Raw genomic sequence first — 13,445 nt, 5'->3', positions numbered from 1 at the left:
GACTGTGGTTTAATTGCGTTTGTGGTGGCACAGGGGGTGTGGCACGGAGCTACCCCCGATCCATCGGTGCCCCCTCCCCCCCCCAATACTACTACAACTGTCATGGCCCCCCCGCTGTCGTCCCTGCTGGCAACCTGCCATCTGCCTTCGGATCCAGCTGTTTGCTTTGAACTTTGCCTTTTGGACCGGACATAACAGCCGACCAAACAAGACTCTTTGGACAAACATGCGTGGGTCTACACCCCCCGCCCCTGGACTGCTTATCCCACAGCTTGCCCCTATTACCGGACCCCGATTTTTGTTCCCCCCCCAGTCCAACCCATTTGATATTCTCCGCCCCCCCTGCTTGCAGCCCAGCAGGGAGGAGCGGTTAATTTGCTTCCCCCTCCCCCCTCCTCCTTCCGGTGTCTCCCCATCTCTCCCTGCTCACAATGGCGGGGAATGAGAGGGGCGAGGCCCCTCTAATAATATCAGCTGTCCCTCCCCCACCCCCCTCTGCCCAACCCCCAAGGTCCCCCCTGCACCACTATCGTTAAAATACTTGCCACCGCCCCCGCTGGGGCACCGGCAGCAGGAGGCACCGGGGCGATTACTGTCGCTGCTGCGCCCACCGCCCCCCCAGATTCTAGGAACCCCCCCCAGCTGGCCGGAAAGGCCAGGGCGGGAAGAAAGGAAAGGGCCCCACTAAAACATCTAGGCCCTCCATGGCAGGGGCTGCCCCCACAGCTGTGGCCTCATCATCGACTGTGGTGCCCCTCCCCGCTGTTCCCTCCACCAGCTCTGCGAATGTCCCTCCCCCGGCCCCCAGGACGTATGCCCGGGCGGTGGCAGGTCCCCCCCACCTGCCGCCTCGTCATCTCGCCCACCCACTGCCTCCGCTACCATCACCAGCAGCTGGGGCCCTTTCCCCACCTTGACCAGGAGGCACGGTGTCTGTTGCCTCCTGGTGCCCGCCTCGCCCCACGTGGAGACATACGTGCAGGCGTTGGCGAAGGTGGTAGGACCCATGGCTATTGTGGCGGCCTCCAAGATGTATGGGAAGGTCGTTTTTTTCTTAGCTTCGGAGGCTGCCACCCAGGAGGCGGTGGAGAGGGGCCTGGCGGTGGGGGTGGGTGTTCGTCCACTTAGAGCAGCTAGAAGACCTGGGTGTTCGCCTCGTCCTTACCTCCGTTCCTCCCTTTTTACCCAATGCTGCCCTGTTACCTGCTCTCTCCACCCTGGGGAAACTTGTCTCTGTCATCAGCCCTCTCCCGCTGGGCTGCAAGGACCCCACCCTCCGTCACGTCCTTTTTCGTTCCGCCGGCAAGTGCAGCTTCTACCGCCGGCAGGGGTGCATGACGGAGAGGCGTTCGAGGGGTCCTTCCTAGTCCCCTACCAGGGAGCCCGCTATAGGGTCTTTTATTCCACCGGAGAGGCCCGGTGCTACCTCTGCCGCTCGGCGGGGCATGTCCGCAGGGACTGCCCTTTGGCCCGGGGGAGGGGGCACCTGAGACCCCCGAGACCCGGCAGGATATCGGCCCTGTCGTTGCCGACACCCCTGGCCACCCGGCACCTGAAACCACCCCTCCTCCCACCCGATCCAACGCTGCCCCCGTCCGGGCCCAAGAGGTACCTTTCCAACAACACCCGGGCGACCACGGGAGTCCCGCTCTTGCTGTAACCACCTCGGCAGAGCCTCTGGAGGAGAGTGTGGCAAAGCTATTACCAGGTGCAGGAGAGGGCTCGCCCCAAGGAGAACCCCCCGCCCCTCCTGCTGCCTCACCGCTATCCCCCCGAACCCCTGAACCTTTGCCTCCGCGCCCCGCTCCGCCCCCTGCTACTCAACCCCCAGATGATGCTATGGAGGGCTGGACTGTAGTCCAGGGGAAGCGAGGCAAGCGGAGGGCTCGAGCCCCGCTGCATCCATCTGACGCGGAAGCCCCCCGGAAGACCAGGAAGGGAGGTACTGACCTTGAGCCTCCCGCTTCGGCCACGAGTGAGATCCATTCGCTGGTGTTGGGAGGTGAAGATAGACTGGCATTGGAGGGAGGAATCCCCCCTCCGCGAGGGACCCTCCCCTCCGAAGCCCCGGAGGAAGCCCCTTCTAACCGGATACCACCTGAACTCCCTACGAACCCCGACGTGACCGTTGAGGCGGGCCCTAGCGGAGAGGCCCCCAGGGTAGTAGGAGTCGGCCTCTCCTCTGTGTATGCAGAGATTGAGGCCCTAGATTTGACCCCGGTCACCCAGGGAGGGGATGATTTACTGCCGGCCAGCCTCGTTTTAGGCAATCTCACCCCAGGCCCCCTTTCCCCATGTTCTCTCCCCCTGACTGCCTTTCCGGGTGAGCACCCCACGGAAAGTGGTTTACCACCTGATGCCATGGCTGCCACGACCACCCCGAAGCCAGCATCTAGCATTGCTCGGAGCCCCCTCCCTTGCCCCTTAACCCCCGACCCTGCTCAGGAGGCATCTTCTTTTTGCTGCTCGCCTCCTGAAGCCCAGGGCCTTACCTCTGCCCCTGTCCCCACCCCTGTCCCGGTTCAATTTCCCTCCTCCTGCAAGGCTACTGCCGCCCCTGGGGTTATTTCTTTTCCGCCTTTTGCAGACCCCCCCAGGGAGCAGTCTTTACGTTTTCTAGTTGCGACTCATTAGGAGTTGCGCTTTTCCCCCTGCCATCCCCTTCCACTCCAAGGCACGAGATGGATTTACTAACCCCAGCCTGTCAGACGCCCCGTCGGCGGTCCGCACCCTGCCTACCCGCCTTAGCGGACCTCGAGGCTGTATTAAGAACCCCATCGGGGAGTACCCCGGAAACCGTAACCCCATCCCCCCATGAGCTGCGGCATGCACTACGGCAGTTCTTAGAGCACCACCGTGGTGCCCGCAATAGGGCACAGCTGGCTCTCCAGCGATGGGGGGACTTCGATCGACTTGTTCAGGCCGCAAGGCCCTTATTGAAGGAGGGCAGAGGGCAAGGGAGGCGCGGTGCTGCGGCCTACGAGCGGGCCCGCGGCTTCCGGAAAGAGCTACTTACTTATGGGATGGGACACGGGTTGCTACGCGACCCGCGGGGCCATGAGCACCCCCACCAATGAGAACTCCCCACCCCCCCGGCCCTCCGCATGACACCTCTCATTATTGTAACCCTGAATACCAGGGGCTGTAGGATGGCTCTCCGCAGGTCCCAGGTGCTCTCCTACCTTCGGGAGGGGGGGTACTCTGTGGTTTTCCTGCAGGAGACCCACACGGACCCAACCGCCGAGGATAGGTGGCGGCTGGAGTGGGGGGACGGGGTATACTTCAGCCATTGCACGACCTGGCAAGCTGGAGTGGCGACCCTGTTCTCCCCCGCCCTGCGGCCCGAGGTGCTAGGGGTCACTGAGGTCGTACCGGGCCACTTGTTGCACCTCCGAGTTCGTCTGGAGGGGCTCGTGGTCAATCTTGTTAATATCTATGCCCCGCAAGTGAGTTCACAGCGGCCACAATTCTACCAGCAGGTGTCCGATTTTCTCGGCACCCTAGACTCGCACGAGTGCCTGATCCTGGGAGGGGACTTTAACACTACCCTCGAGGAGCGGGACCGCTCGGGGGCCGAGCCGAGCCCGGCCGCCGCGACCATTCTCCGAGACATAGTCGATTATCACTCCCTAGTGGACGTCTGGCGTGACCATCACCCAGATGACACTTCCACGTTTACCTTTGTCCGGGTGGAGGCCCATCGGTCACACCGCTCTCGGTTAGACCGTATTTACCTATCCCGTTTCCATCTTTCACAGGCCCACTCCTCCACCGTGCGGCCGGCCCCTTTTTCCGACCATCATTTAGTTACCGTCACGGTCTCCCTCCCGTGCGGAGGGACCGGGGCCGGCCTACTGGCACTTTAATAACAGCCTGCTGGAGGACGAGAGCTTTGTGATGTCCTTCCGGGAGTTTTGGCTGGCCTGGCGGGAGCAGTGGCGTGCCTTTCCCTCGGTGCGGCGCTGGTGGGATCTAGGGAAGGTGCGCGCCAAGCTCTTCTGCCGCAACTACCACTCGGGGCGCCAGCCGACGGAGAAATGCAACGATAGAGCAGTTGGAACGGGAGGTCTTAGAGCTGGAGAGGCGCCTGGCCGCCAGGCCCCGGGGACCCGTCCCTCTGCGGAGCGTGCCGGGAGAAGCGGGAGGAACTTCGAGCCCTCGAGGACCACCGGGCCCGAGGTGCCTTTGTCCGGTCCCGCATCCGCCTCCTTCGGGAGATGGATCGCGGCTCCCGCTTCTTCTATGCCTTGGAGAAAACGAGGGGGGCCAAAAAACACGTCACCTGCCTTCTAGCGGAAGACGGCACCCCCCTCACGGATCCGGAGGAGATGTGTGGGAGGGCCCGTGACTTCTACGCAAGCCTTTTCTCCCCGGATCCGACCGATCCTGGCGCTCGCGGGGTGCTCTGGGAGGAACTCCCCACGGTCAGCGTGGGCGACCGAGACCGGCTAGAGCTGCCTCTCACCCTGGCCGAGTTCTCGGAAGCCCTCCGCCGCATGCCCACCAATAAATCTCCGGGCATGGACGGGCTGACCGTGGAGTTTTACCGCGCGTTCTGGGACATCCTCGGCCCGGACCTAGTCACTGTCTGGGCTGAGTCTTTGCAGGGCGGGGTCCTCCCTCTGTCGTGCAGGCGAGCGGTGCTTGCCTTGCTGCCGAAGAAGGGGGACCTCCGCGACTTACGAAACTGGCGTCCCCTCTCACTCCTTAGCACGGATTACAAAATCGTAGCGAAAGCAATTTCGCTGCGGCTAGGGGCCGTGATGGCGGACGTGATCCACCCAGACCAGACCTATACTGTCCCGGGTCACAGCATTTTTGACAACCTCTTTCTAGTCCGAGACCTTTTGGAACTCGGGCGGAGAGACGGTCTGTCGTTCGCCCTCCTGTCTCTTGATCAGGAGAAGGCGTTCGATAGAGTGGATCATGGGTACCTCCTGAGCACCCTGCGGGCGTTTGGATTCGGACCTCAGTTTGTGAGTTTTCTCCGGGTGCTGTACGCCTCCGCGGAGTGTTTGGTTAGGCTCAACTGGACCCTGACCGAACCGGTCAGCTTCGGGCGAGGGGTGCGGCAGGGGTGCCCCCTCTCAGGCCAGCTGTACGCTCTGGCGATCGAGCCTTTCCTCTGTCTCCTCCGCAGGAGGTTGACGGGGTTGGTGCTGCGGGAGCCGGAGCTGCGGCTGGTCCTGTCGGCGTACGCCGATGACGTCCTCCTCGTGGTCCAGGACCCGGGCGACTTGGCGCGAGTGGAGGCATGCCAAGCCATCTATTCAGCAGCCTCCTCCGCCCGAGTCAACTGGGTCAAGAGCTCTGGCTTGGCGGTGGGGGGCTGGCGGCAGGTAAGCTCCCTCCCACCCGCGCTTCAGACCATCCGGTGGAGTGCCGGCCCTCTGCTCTATCTCGGCGTTTACCTTTCTGCCACGCACCCTTCTCCGCCGGAGAACTGGCAAAATTTGGAAGGCGGCATGATTGAGCGGATCAGGAAATGGACGAGGCTACTCCGATGTCTCTCCCTTCGGGGGAGAGCACTGGTGCTTAACCAACTAGTCCTATCCACGCTCTGGTACCGGCTCAACACCCTAGCCCCGGCCCCGGGTTTCCTGTCCCACCTCCGGAGATTGATTCTGGAGTTCTTTTGGTCAGGATTGCACTGGGCCCCTGTTGGAGTTCTTCATTTGCCCCTGAAGGAAGGAGGGCAGGGCCTGAAGTGTCTGTACACTCAGGTCCGCGTTTTCCGCCTCCAGGCCCTGCAGAGGCTCCTTTATGGTGCAGGTAGTTCGACGTGGAGCATATTGGCGCACGCCTTCCTACGCCGCTTCCATGGGCTCCGATATGACCGGCAGCTCTTTTATCTTTGTCCGAGAGGTTTTCCGCGAGACCTCTCCGGGCTGCCGGATTTCTACCAGGACCTCCTCCGGACCTGGAAACTGTTTTCAACCACCAGGTCTGTGGCGGCCATCGTGGGGGCAGATCTCCTCACGGAGCCCCTGCTACACAACCCCCAACTTCGTGTGCAGGTGGCGGAGTCCCGCACGGTGCGCCAGAGGTTGGTCCTGGCGGGAGTTACGAGGGTCGGGGACCTCCTGGACTACGACCGGGGAGACTGGCTGGATCCCCTGACGCTCGCTCGACGCATGGGGCTCTCCAGCCTTCGCACCCCCCGGCGCGTGCTTCAGGAGGTGGAGGCCGCTTTGACCCCCGCTGCTCGGGCTTATGTCAGCCGAGCCTTGCGCGAGGGCGCACCCCGCCCATCCTTTACCCCAGGCCCACCGGACCTTTCCATCGGGCCCCTACCCTGCCGATCCCAACACACCCCTCATCCTTTCACTGCAAGCCGGCTGCATGAATTGCAACCGGTCGGTTTTCAAGTTGCACCACGGCAATATTTATATACACTCACGCTCCATACCCTTCACGCCCGCACCCTGGTGTCCCGCCCCGACACAAAGTGGCGAGATCTCCTACCACCCTTGGAGGGGGAGCAACCTCGGTGGGCCAGCCTGTACTCCACCTTGGTCCCGAGGCCCGTCGGGGACATCAGTTGGCGGCTCCTTCACGGGGCCGTGAGCACGGGCGTGTTTTTGACACGTTTTACCTCCGTTCCGGAGACTTGCCCCTTCTGTAATGTGAGGGAAACCCTGGCGCACGTCTATTTAGAGTGTGCCAGATTGCAGCCTCTTTTTCGGCTCCTCACAAACATTCTTTTGCGCTTTTGGCTTCATTTTTCCCCTCACCTCTTTATCTATACACTCCCCATCCGTGGCCCCACCAAGTCGCGGGATCTCCTGGTTAGCCTCCTCCTAGCTTTGGCTAAGACAGCCATTTATAAGACCAGAGAGCGGAGGTTGGCTCATGAGGCGTCCTGCGATTGTAGGGCCGTTTTCCGATCCTCAGTACATTCACGCATCCGGGCGGAGTTCCTCTGGGCGGTGTCCACCGACTCCCTTGACACCTTCGAGGAACGGTGGGCGCTGTCCGGGGTTCTCTGCTCGGTGACCCCGTCCGGTTCCCTCCGTCTGACCCTCTGATTGAGGGACAGAGCGAGAGACGCCAGCCACAGCCGTTAGCTGCTGTGAATACCATCATTATTGTTATTTAGGAGGGGTCTTATAATACATGGATGTGCCCCCCTCCCTCCCAGCCACCCACCCCGCAGCCATGCCCATCTTGTCGGGCACTCTCAGGAGAGGGAGGGTCGGTGACCCTGGGCGCGGCACTAGGTAACTCGAGGGGGTGGAAGACCACGAGTGTCGAGGAAGCCCCCCCGCTCTAGGCCACCAGGTAACTCAGGAGGGTGGAAGACCACGAGTGTCGAGGAAGCCCCCCCGCTCTGGGCCTGGGCTAGCCTGAACACCTCTCCCTCCTGAAAGCTGTTGTGTTATACCTTCTGATTGCGTTGTTTTGTTGCTAAGTTTTTCTTTATCTTTTTGTAATCTCTGTAACTGTTACAAATAAATTTCTTTTCTGTTTCAAAAAAAAAACCATCCCTGTTGGGAAATGGGACCTCCCTCGCTTGCTCCTCAGCTATCTGCTTTCTATTTTTTCCTAAAGCCCCCTGGTCTGGATTTTTCTTACTTTTGACCCTGCCTTAGTTCCCCCCTGGCCCCGACCGGGCCAGACGCTTTTTTGTTTTGTTTTGTTTTTTTGCCGTTTGTTTTTGCTGCTGTTTGAGTGCTGGTCGGCTGCCAGCTTGCCGCCAGCACCCCCCCCCCCCATGCCTGCTCTCGGGCGCAGCTATTTGCCTTAGCTGAAACCCCCGGAGGAGGGGGGGAAGGTTGCCGATTTGCTACCCGGAGGGGGGAGTGGAAGCCCCCAGACCCAGCCGTTTCGCTGTTTGTTTGGAATTCCCATCTTATCTTTACAACATTCTCGGCCTGCCGGAAGCCTTGGAACACAGCCAACACAGTTGGAGAAGAAGATTTTCAAAGGAAACCCCCCGGGGAAGCTACAAATCATCGTGGAGGGGGCCGTAAGACTGAGTAATTTCTTGAATTATACTCTCGAGAGGGGGAGTTTGACTGTGGTTTAATTGCGTTTGTGGTGGCACAGGGGGTGTGGCACGGAGCTACCCCCGATCCATCGGTGCCCCCTCCCCCCCCCAATACTACTACAACTGTCATGGCCCCCCCGCTGTCGTCCCTGCTGGCAACCTGCCATCTGCCTTCGGATCCAGCTGTTTGCTTTGAACTTTGCCTTTTGGACCGGACATAACAGCCGACCAAACAAGACTCTTTGGACAAACATGCGTGGGTCTACACCCCCCGCCCCTGGACTGCTTATCCCACAGCTTGCCCCTATTACCGGACCCCGATTTTTGTTCCCCCCCCAGTCCAACCCATTTGATATTCTCCGCCCCCCCTGCTTGCAGCCCAGCAGGGAGGAGCGGTTAATTTGCTTCCCCCTCCCCCCTCCTCCTTCCGGTGTCTCCCCATCTCTCCCTGCTCACAATGGCGGGGAATGAGAGGGGCGAGGCCCCTCTAATAATATCAGCTGTCCCTCCCCCACCCCCCTCTGCCCAACCCCCAAGGTCCCCCCTGCACCACTATCGTTAAAATACTTGCCACCGCCCCCGCTGGGGCACCGGCAGCAGGAGGCACCGGGGCGATTACTGTCGCTGCTGCGCCCACCGCCCCCCCAGATTCTAGGAACCCCCCCCAGCTGGCCGGAAAGGCCAGGGCGGGAAGAAAGGAAAGGGCCCCACTAAAACATCTAGGCCCTCCATGGCAGGGGCTGCCCCCACAGCTGTGGCCTCATCATCGACTGTGGTGCCCCTCCCCGCTGTTCCCTCCACCAGCTCTGCGAATGTCCCTCCCCCGGCCCCCAGGACGTATGCCCGGGCGGTGGCAGGTCCCCCCCACCTGCCGCCTCGTCATCTCGCCCACCCACTGCCTCCGCTACCATCACCAGCAGCTGGGGCCCTTTCCCCACCTTGACCAGGAGGCACGGTGTCTGTTGCCTCCTGGTGCCCGCCTCGCCCCACGTGGAGACATACGTGCAGGCGTTGGCGAAGGTGGTAGGACCCATGGCTATTGTGGCGGCCTCCAAGATGTATGGGAAGGTCGTTTTTTTCTTAGCTTCGGAGGCTGCCACCCAGGAGGCGGTGGAGAGGGGCCTGGCGGTGGGGGTGGGTGTTCGTCCACTTAGAGCAGCTAGAAGACCTGGGTGTTCGCCTCGTCCTTACCTCCGTTCCTCCCTTTTTACCCAATGCTGCCCTGTTACCTGCTCTCTCCACCCTGGGGAAACTTGTCTCTGTCATCAGCCCTCTCCCGCTGGGCTGCAAGGACCCCACCCTCCGTCACGTCCTTTTTCGTTCCGCCGGCAAGTGCAGCTTCTACCGCCGGCAGGGGTGCATGACGGAGAGGCGTTCGAGGGGTCCTTCCTAGTCCCCTACCAGGGAGCCCGCTATAGGGTCTTTTATTCCACCGGAGGAGGGGTGTTTCATGGCCGGGTGGCCAGGGGGTGTCGGCAGGGACGACAGGGCCGGATATCCTGCCGGGTCTCGGGGAGACCCCCGAGACCCGGCAGGATATCGGCCCTGTCGTTGCCGACACCCCTGGCCACCCGGCACCTGAAACCACCCCTCCTCCCACCCGATCCAACGCTGCCCCCGTCCGGGCCCAAGAGGTACCTTTCCAACAACACCCGGGCGACCACGGGAGTCCCGCTCTTGCTGTAACCACCTCGGCAGAGCCTCTGGAGGAGAGTGTGGCAAAGCTATTACCAGGTGCAGGAGAGGGCTCGCCCCAAGGAGAACCCCCCGCCCCTCCTGCTGCCTCACCGCTATCCCCCCGAACCCCTGAACCTTTGCCTCCGCGCCCCGCTCCGCCCCCTGCTACTCAACCCCCAGATGATGCTATGGAGGGCTGGACTGTAGTCCAGGGGAAGCGAGGCAAGCGGAGGGCTCGAGCCCCGCTGCATCCATCTGACGCGGAAGCCCCCCGGAAGACCAGGAAGGGAGGTACTGACCTTGAGCCTCCCGCTTCGGCCACGAGTGAGATCCATTCGCTGGTGTTGGGAGGTGAAGATAGACTGGCATTGGAGGGAGGAATCCCCCCTCCGCGAGGGACCCTCCCCTCCGAAGCCCCGGAGGAAGCCCCTTCTAACCGGATACCACCTGAACTCCCTACGAACCCCAACGTGACCGTTGAGGCGGGCCCTAGCGGAGAGGCCCCCAGGGTAGTAGGAGTCGGCCTCTCCTCTGTGTATGCAGAGATTGAGGCCCTAGATTTGACCCCGGTCACCCAGGGAGGGGATGATTTACTGCCGGCCAGCCTCGTTTTAGGCAATCTCACCCCAGGCCCCCTTTCCCCATGTTCTCTCCCCCTGACTGCCTTTCCGGGTGAGCACCCCACGGAAAGTGGTTTACCACCTGATGCCATGGCTGCCACGACCACCCCGAAGCCAGCATCTAGCATTGCTCGGAGCCCCCTCCCTTGCCCCTTAACCCCCGACCCTGCTCAGGAGGCATCTTCTTTTTGCTGCTCGCCTCCTGAAGCCCAGGGCCTTACCTCTGCCCCTGTCCCCACCCCTGTCCCGGTTCAATTTCCCTCCTCCTGCAAGGCTACTGCCGCCCCTGGGGTTATTTCTTTTCCGCCTTTTGCAGACCCCCCCCAGGGAGCAGTCTTTACGTTTTCTAGTTGCGACTCATTAGGAGTTGCGCTTTTCCCCCTGCCATCCCCTTCCACTCCAAGGCACGAGATGGATTTAATAACCCCAGCCTGTCAGACGCCCCGTCGGCGGTCCGCACCCTGCCTACCCGCCTTAGCGGACCTCGAGGCTGTATTAAGAACCCCATCGGGGAGTACCCCGGAAACCGTAACCCCATCCCCCCATGAGCTGCGGCATGCACTACGGCAGTTCTTAGAGCACACCCGTGGTGCCCGCAATAGGGCACAGCTGGCTCTCCAGCGATGGGGGGACTTCGATCAACTTGTTCAGGCCGCAAGGGCCCTTATGAAGGAGGGCAGAGGGCAAGGGAGGCGCGGTGCTGCGGCCTACGAGCGGGCCCGCGGCTTCCGGAAAGAGCTACTTACTTATGGGATGGGACACGGGTTGCTACGCGACCCGCCGGGGGCCATGAGCACCCCCACCAATGAGAACTCCCCACCCCCCCCGGCCCTCCGCATGACACCTCTCATTATTGTAACCCTGAATACCAGGGGCTGTAGGATGGCTCTCCGCAGGTCCCAGGTGCTCTCCTACCTTCGGGAGGGGGGGTACTCTGTGGTTTTCCTGCAGGAGACCCACACGGACCCAACCGCCGAGGATAGGTGGCGGCTGGAGTGGGGGGACGGGGTATACTTCAGCCATTGCACGACCTGGCAAGCTGGAGTGGCGACCCTGTTCTCCCCCGCCCTGCGGCCCGAGGTGCTAGGGGTCACTGAGGTCGTACCGGGCCACTTGTTGCACCTCCGAGTTCGTCTGGAGGGGCTCGTGGTCAATCTTGTTAATATTTATGCCCCGCAAGTGAGTTCACAGCGGCCACAATTCTACCAGCAGGTGTCCGATTTTCTCGGCACCCTAGACTCGCACGAGTGCCTGATCCTGGGAGGGGACTTTAACACTACCCTCGAGGAGCGGGACCGCTCGGGGGCCGAGCCGAGCCCGGCCGCCGCGACCATTCTCCGAGACATAGTCGATTATCACTCCCTAGTGGACGTCTGGCGTGACCATCACCCAGATGACACTTCCACGTTTACCTTTGTCCGGGTGGAGGCCCATCGGTCACACCGCTCTCGGTTAGACCGTATTTACCTATCCCGTTTCCATCTTTCACAGGCCCACTCCTCCACCGTGCGGCCGGCCCCTTTTTCCGACCATCATTTAGTTACCGTCACGGTCTCCCTCCGTGCGGAGGGACCGGGGCCGGCCTACTGGCACTTTAATAACAGCCTGCTGGAGGACGAGAGCTTTGTGATGTCCTTCCGGGAGTTTTGGCTGGCCTGGCGGGAGCAGTGGCGTGCCTTTCCCTCGGTGCGGCGCTGGTGGGATCTAGGGAAGGTGCGCGCCAAGCTCTTCTGCCGCAACTACACTCGGGGCGCCAGCCGACGGAGAAATGCAACGATAGAGCAGTTGGAACGGGAGGTCTTAGAGCTGGAGAGGCGCCTGGCCGCCAGCCCCGGGGACCCGTTCCTCTGCGGAGCGTGCCGGGAGAAGCGGGAGGAACTTCGAGCCCTCGAGGACCACCGGGCCCGAGGTGCCTTTGTCCGGTCCCGCATCCGCCTCCTTCGGGAGATGGATCGCGGCTCCCGCTTCTTCTATGCCTTGGAGAAAACGAGGGGGGCCAAAAAACATGTCACCTGCCTTCTAGCGGAAGACGGCACCCCCCTCACGGATCCGGAGGAGATGTGTGGGAGGGCCCGTGACTTCTACGCAAGCCTTTTCTCCCCGGATCCGACCGATCCTGGCGCTCGCGGGGTGCTCTGGGAGGAACTCCCCACGGTCAGCGTGGGCGACCGAGACCGGCTAGAGCTGCCTCTCACCCTGGCCGAGTTCTCGGAAGCCCTCCGCCGCATGCCCACCAATAAATCTCCGGGCATGGACGGGCTGACCGTGGAGTTTTACCGCGCGTTCTGGGACATCCTCGGCCCAGACCTAGTCACTGTCTGGGCTGAGTCTTTGCAGGGCGGGGTCCTCCCTCTGTCGTGCAGGCGAGCGGTGCTTGCCTTGCTGCCGAAGAAGGGGGACCTCCGCGACTTACGAAACTGGCGTCCCCTCTCACTCCTTAGCACGGATTACAAAATCGTAGCGAAAGCACTTTCGCTGCGGCTAGGGGCCGTGATGGCGGACGTGATCCACCCAGACCAGACCTATACTGTCCCGGGTCGCAGCATTTTTGACAACCTCTTTCTAGTCCGAGACCTTTTGGAACTCGGGCGGAGAGACGGTCTGTCGTTCGCCCTCCTGTCTCTCGATCAGGAGAAGGCGTTCGATAGAGTGGATCATGGGTACCTCCTGAGCACCCTGCGGGCGTTTGGATTCGGACCTCAGTTTGTGAGTTTTCTCCGGGTGCTGTACGCCTCCGCGGAGTGTTTGGTTAGGCTCAACTGGACCCTGACCGAACCGGTCAGCTTCGGGCGAGGGGTGCGGCAGGGGTGCCCCCTCTCAGGCCAGCTGTACGCTCTGGCGATCGAGCCTTTCCTCTGTCTCCTCCGCAGGAGGTTGACGGGGTTGGTGCTGCGGGAGCCGGAGCTGCGGCTGGTCCTGTCGGCGTACGCCGATGACGTCCTCCTCGTGGTCCAGGACCCGGGCGACTTGGCGCGAGTGGAGGCATGCCAAGCCATTTATTCAGCAGCCTCCTCCGCCCGAGTCAACTGGGTCAAGAGCTCTGGCTTGGCGGTGGGGGGCTGGCGGCAGGTAAGCTCCCTCCCACCCGCGCTTCAGACCATCCGGTGGAGTGCCGGCCCTCTGCTCTATCTCGGCGTTTACCTTTCTGCCACGCACCC

This window comes from Natator depressus, chromosome 2 (genome assembly GCF_965152275.1).
Source record: "Natator depressus isolate rNatDep1 chromosome 2, rNatDep2.hap1, whole genome shotgun sequence".
Taxonomy (NCBI): Eukaryota; Metazoa; Chordata; order Testudines; family Cheloniidae; genus Natator; species Natator depressus.
This window is presented reverse-complemented; position numbering follows the sequence as displayed.